The 6,448-nt window shown below is 28.4% G+C and overlaps 1 long non-coding RNA gene across 1 annotated transcript; it reads left to right on the top strand.

The window, feature by feature from the left end:
• The first annotated feature begins 1,491 nt into the window (after nt 1-1,491).
• On the top strand, nt 1,492-2,966 carry LOC140175295 (uncharacterized). The gene is made up of 2 exons (XR_011865526.1): nt 1,492-2,082; nt 2,746-2,966. It is a non-coding gene; the product is annotated as an uncharacterized lncRNA (long non-coding RNA).
• Nucleotides 2,967-6,448: the final 3,482 nt, after the last annotated feature.

The raw sequence follows: 6,448 nt of genomic DNA, 5'->3' as shown, positions 1-6,448 counted from the left end.
CTTATGATAACTTGATTTGATGTTCCCTTTTAAAAAAATTAAAAAAATTACTAATTGGTTACCCTCCTTGTTAGTTACCTAGTGGAATTTAAAAAAAAATCATCATGCTATATGTAAATTTAAAATTAGTCACCAATTAATTAGTTGTATTTGAATATATTTAAAATATCAAACATCATATATTTATATTAATAGTCAAACTTTATAAATATTATAAACAAATTTTATAAATAGTATAATTAATCTAAATTCACGTTTATAAGTAAATTATAAATAAAAATATACAAACATATGATGCTAAAAACAATATATGTTCATAAAAAATTGATTATATTACAATGAAATGTTTGATTATTTTATTACAAAAAAATTAATTATTCTATTATAAAAAGTTTTATTATTTACGGATTAATTATTATCGAAAAATAGAATGTAAACGTATATAAACTAGGAGTGTTTATGGATCGGATCGTATCTACAGATTTGTGGTAAATATCTGCATTCGATCCGAAAATTGTGGATACGATCCGATCCGTACATTGATCGGATTGGATAGGATCTCATCCGTACCCTTTAAGGATCAGATCCCAGATATCTGCTCTACATTCGCGTATTCGATCTGCAGATCTGCACAATAATAATTATATATATATATATATATATATATATATATATATATATATATATATTTGGTATTATATTTACTTGTTTGTTATTTATATGTTTTAGTTAGTAATTATTATTCATATATTGCATTATTTTATTTTTGTTATTTAGGAAAAGTTTGATTAAAAATATTTTATGAATAAATAAATTTAAAAGTGTGAAAAAAATATTTTTATTAAATTTTTTACCTAAAAATATGATTAAAAAGAGAACATTCAATTATGCATATATATTTGATATCCAATCTGACACTAAAAAATGCGGATATCATATCCGATCCGATCTGATGGAAATTGTGCGGATCGGATCGAATTTTTGACCATATCCAATCCGATCCGCGTACACCCCTAAAATAAACGCGCACAAATATATAACAGTTAATCTGATATATAAATATATATATATATATATTTTTTTGTATAATAATTTTTTTTATTTGTGCACCTATTTATATATATATATATATATATATATATATATATATATATAAAATTAAAATTAAGGTCATATTTTTTTACAACGTATTTTCTTTTTTACTTTTAAATTTTAAAATATTGTCAAACTAATTAAACACGAATAACTATAATTTAATAGTTAAGGTCATTTTTAAAATTCTTTTCAAATACGTGTATATATATATATATATATATATATATATATATATATATATATTTCATTCACAAATTGACTATACCGAACCATTTCATTTGCAATAATCCAACCCAATTATGGTCCAAAAAGTCATTCGCGTTATGGATAGGTATAGATTGTATAACTCAGTCTAATTTCCACTTATCTATTCTCTTATTTTTAGATTCCAAAAGTGTACGCAATATACACCAAACTGATTTTTATGGCTATGACTTTTGAGTTTTGAAACGTATGGGTCAAGACAAGCACACATAACTTCTTCCTTCTTAATTCTTAGGGTGTAAACATTCACTTTGATTTCTGATTTTTATTTTGAGAGACGATGCGATATTTGAGAATTTAAAAATTTAAATTAGTTTCTGTCCTTATAAATTTTGGGATAACACAATTTTTCCGTCGAGTCTAACGTTAAAGACTAACGAAAAATGTCTACATAAATATGAAAGAGATGAGGTGTTCATTATCTCTTGAATTAGTAATTCCAAATTGAATGAGAACTAATTTGTCTATGCTAGCATGGACAAAACGATGCCGTATTCTTTGTGGTGAACACATCTCACTTCTAAAAAGGAGAAGAGGGTTCATTTTAACCCATCAGTCATTCACAATAATTACCATCAAACTCTAGCACTCATTGATCTTCTTCCTCTCGAGCAGTTGAAGTTGCGTGGTATTGGAGGTTGCTACTGACAGTGTTGCTAACGATGCTACTGGCAGCGTTGTTGACGAATGTTGAGACGGCATTGGTGGTGAGACACAGTTGAGGTAAGCTAGTTATATTCCTTTTTTTTTATCATAAAAGTCAAATTCTTGAGTTTTTTGTGGTCCTGAGTCTGTAGGAGTGATCCATTATGAAAGAGACATAAACGATAGGATAGAGAATATTAAAATAAAGAGAAAAGAATAAATAGGTCATTAACTTTTTGATTTGTGAATATTTAAGTCTTTTAAAATTTTAAAATACATTTAAATTTCTTATCTTTTTAAAATTTAAACATATCGATCTCTCATGTTTACTTGGGTCAGTGAGACTCAACAGATAAATCAACGTGATTCCATTGTATTGATATGGTTGTTATGGATACACACGTGTGAGAGTTTTTAAAATGCGACAAGTTAGACTTAAGGATCAATGTGTCCGGATTTTGAAAAAATCAGAGACTTAAATATATTTTTAAATATTTAGAGACTTAAATGTCTACAGACTAAAAAGTCAAGAATTTATTTATCATTTTTCTTAAAATCAAACCTGCATTGTTAATTGTCAACAAGTACATTTAACATTGGAAAAATAAAAAAATTTCGTTGCTGTTGCATTCTAAGTTGTAAAAACTAGTTAATTTATTATATAATGTTCGATAAATATATATATTTTTTTTACATTCTACAGATGTCTAAATTCCTTGTTGTACCTGTGTTTCACTACAGGGGGATTTCAAAAGACAGTGATGGATTCCTTATGTATGTACATGGGTCTGTGAAAAAGATTTTACTATTAAACTTGGATTATGTGATTTTTTTTTTATTTAAAGAGTTGGGATGAAGAGTACAAGGAGACTACCGGTTAAATGTTAGTGCCACTAACATAAAATTTGAGCTTTATGTTATTAAGGGTGATTGTGAGATAAATAAAATGACGGTTAACAAGATGAAGAATAGAGAGAATGATGAGTCTTATATCTATTTTGAGCATGTTGTAGATGTGCCAAAAATGATTAGTGATGGTTGTTATGAAAGTCCAATTGAGTTAAGTGAGTCATCGTTATCATCATTAGGGATGGATCTAGAAATGTTATTGTGACATAACCTAATATTAAAAAAGATATACAAAAAAATTATAATATATGATGCATTACAAAAATATAATGATAAAGAATATATATTTAAAGTATAAAAAATATGTATATTTTTTACTAACGAAGTGGTACACATCGATTCTTCATATCATAAAGTTTATTGATAATAGAATCTATGTCAAATCTTTCAGCAATTTTCTTCTTAACGTAAATCAAAAGACAATTAGAAAGAAATTCATCTTCCATTTTGTTTCTGAGTCTATTTTTTACAATATTCATAACTGAAAAAGATCTCTCAATTGTAGCAGTTGAAACAGGGAGAGTTAATACCAAGCAAATCAAACGATTAATCAAAGGATATGTTAAAGACATTCCTGTCTTCGTTAATCCTTGACATAACTCTGAAATTGTGCACAAGTTAGTTAAGTCAACATGATTAGGAACATCAAGTTTATAATGTTGAGTTTGCATTCTAATGTGAATTTTTTCTTGGTCACTGAAGTCATCTAGATAAAACTGTTCTACTAATTCACATATTTTGTTGACACTGAAGAATTTATAATTATCTCTGAGATCTAAAGTTGAACTTAAAGTAAGCAATTCCACCATATTATCATTGAATCTTCCATTAAACTCTTACAATTGTGTATCAATTATAGCCAGAAATAAATTAACACTATAATGATGCTACACTGAAATTTGGTCAACAATTTTACGAGTTCGGCATCTTCTAGAAATATGCAATGCATTCATATCAAGAAAACTTTAACTTCATGTTTCTCACAAAATAAAATAATTATTTTATGAAAGCATCCCAACTTGATTCTCTTATTCTTTGGATTAAAGTCTTGGTAGTAGAAACTAGAGTTAAAGCATTCAATATGTCTTGATTTTTTCGTTGCAAAGCTTGACAAAGATCATTTGACTAGCATCACCATGAGTGGAAAAATTACCTTCTTCAGTTTTTTTTTTCAAGAACTTCACAAATAGTATCAAACATGCATAGAGCTACGTACAGAATTCAAATGAGACCTCCATCTAGTATCTTTAGTTCTATGTAAAGTACCAATTTGATTAAATCCACTACCTGTCACAATTTGATCATGACTTTTAGGAGAAACAATCACAACATTCACAATTAGTGTAAGTTTTGAAAAGAATTTATGAACATAGCAAACTTCTTTTGCTGTAGAAACAAGTGCTAATTGTAATCGATGAGTAAGACAATAAATGTAATAAGCAAAATGGCAATCTTTCAAAAATAGAGCTTGCAATCCATTCCATTCACCACGCATATTACTAGTTCCATCATACCCTTGTTCCCTAAGATTTTGAACATGAAGATTATGACGAAAAAGAACTGATGAAATTTCTATTTTCAATATCAAAAAACACGTATAAAAAACATGTATAAGATAAAAAAAAATCTTTCTTAAATACAACCGTGCTTGTCTACAAATCTCAAAATCACAGACATTTATTCTGACTTTGACTCATCTTTTACTTCATCAATAATTATACAAAATTTAGAATCACCAATTTCTTCTCGAATTGTTGCATGTACTTTTCTAACAAAGATATGCAATATATCTTTTTGAATACCGGGAGATATATATTGAGCATTTTCAAGGACAACGTTATTAACATTCTAATTATAGAAAGCTAAAAGCTTATTAATTCAATAAAATTTTCCCTATTCAAAGATCCAAAACTTTCATCGTCGCCTCTAAATGCACATGCTTGAAATGCAAGCCATCGAATAGTATTAATAGATGTCCTCAACTTTAAGCAGTTATTTGCAATAGTTTCATCACTATGCCTATCAAAAATTTTGTCTATATGCTTAGATTGAGCCATTAAATCATTACAAGCTTTCACACATAAATTATGGGGAGAATTAGAAATAGAATACTCGTGACATACAAATATACAATTCACCCCATTGTTTACTTTCTTCTAATTACTAAATCCTAACTCTGAAAATATATCTTTTTCATTATTGGAAGCACTATAATGTTTACCAAACAAGTAGCAAGGCAAACAATAAGCAGCATCTTTTTATAGTGAATATTCTAATCAACTTGAAAATTTCTTAAACCAAAAAGATTGAATATCGACGGTGATTGTTAGTACCAGAAACTGGATAGCTAATATTTGTTGGTTGGTATGACCCAGCTGTTATGTATGCTCTACAAATCTTATCACGTTCATTGACATTATACTGCCAAATTGGACATCACTTTCCTGGATCCCTTTCTAGTAAAGAGATATCAACATCTCTTTGTAATCTTGGAACTTTGGTTTCATGTTGATGTGTATTTTGAGTAAGATTGGAGAGCTTAATTACTTGAACTTCTTGTGAAATAAGATTAGAGGGTTGAGTTGTTTGAACTCCAACATTGTCAGTAAATTTTCTCTTAAAAATTGCATCAATTTTACTTTGCTTTCTTATCATAAAATGTTCTAGTTTTTTTTTTACTTGAAAAAAAAGAACTCAAATAATTCACATAATAAACAAAGTTTAAATATATTTTATTAATTAAACATCAATAACAATATTTTTTTTTTCATTAAGTCACTATCAATTTCACTAAAAAAAATATAGTAAAAAAATATGATTTGTTAATTAATAATTTTATAAAATTATATGAAAGAAGTAAAAAGTAGGGTGAGTAGTGATGCGTGAGCATCTTTCCTATCTTTTCCTAGTGAATTTGCATCTAATTTGTTGAGTTTAATAAAGAATTAATTATCTTTTAGCCAATATGGATGCTACTTTGAGTCTTTTGCAATTTTGTTTATTTTAGGTAATATTCGGTTGGATTTGATGGAGTTTCTGCAGCACAAGAATCAAAGGAGATGGCAGCGAGGAGCGACGCGTACGCGTGACTGACGCATGCGCGTGATTTGGAGCTTACCATGGCGACGCGTGCGCATGACTTGCAGAAAAGACCATCGACGCGTACGCGTGACATGCGCCACGTACAGAAAAATGCTAGGGGTGATTTTTGGGCTGTTTTGACCCAGTTTTCAGCCCAGAAAACACAGAGTAGAAGCTGCATAATGGACAAAACATGTGGTCCCCACCCATCAACCGAAGACCTGCTAATTATTCTGATTTAAATTCAAATATTATTTTTAGGAAAATATATTATTTTTAATTTTAGATAATTAGATTTTAAATTAATTTGGATTAGTTATAAAAAGGGATTCCATTAGTTAACTTTAGATGCCATCAGAACTCAGTACATTTACCTGAATCCTTATTTTCTATCTGAACCATGAGTAACTAAACCTCCATTGTTAAGGTTAGGAGCTCTGTCTATTTGTATGGA

The sequence above is a fragment of the Arachis hypogaea genome, chromosome 9 (genome assembly GCF_003086295.3).
Source record: "Arachis hypogaea cultivar Tifrunner chromosome 9, arahy.Tifrunner.gnm2.J5K5, whole genome shotgun sequence".
In the NCBI taxonomy this organism is placed as follows: domain Eukaryota; kingdom Viridiplantae; phylum Streptophyta; class Magnoliopsida; order Fabales; family Fabaceae; genus Arachis; species Arachis hypogaea.
This window is presented reverse-complemented; position numbering and strand designations above follow the sequence as displayed.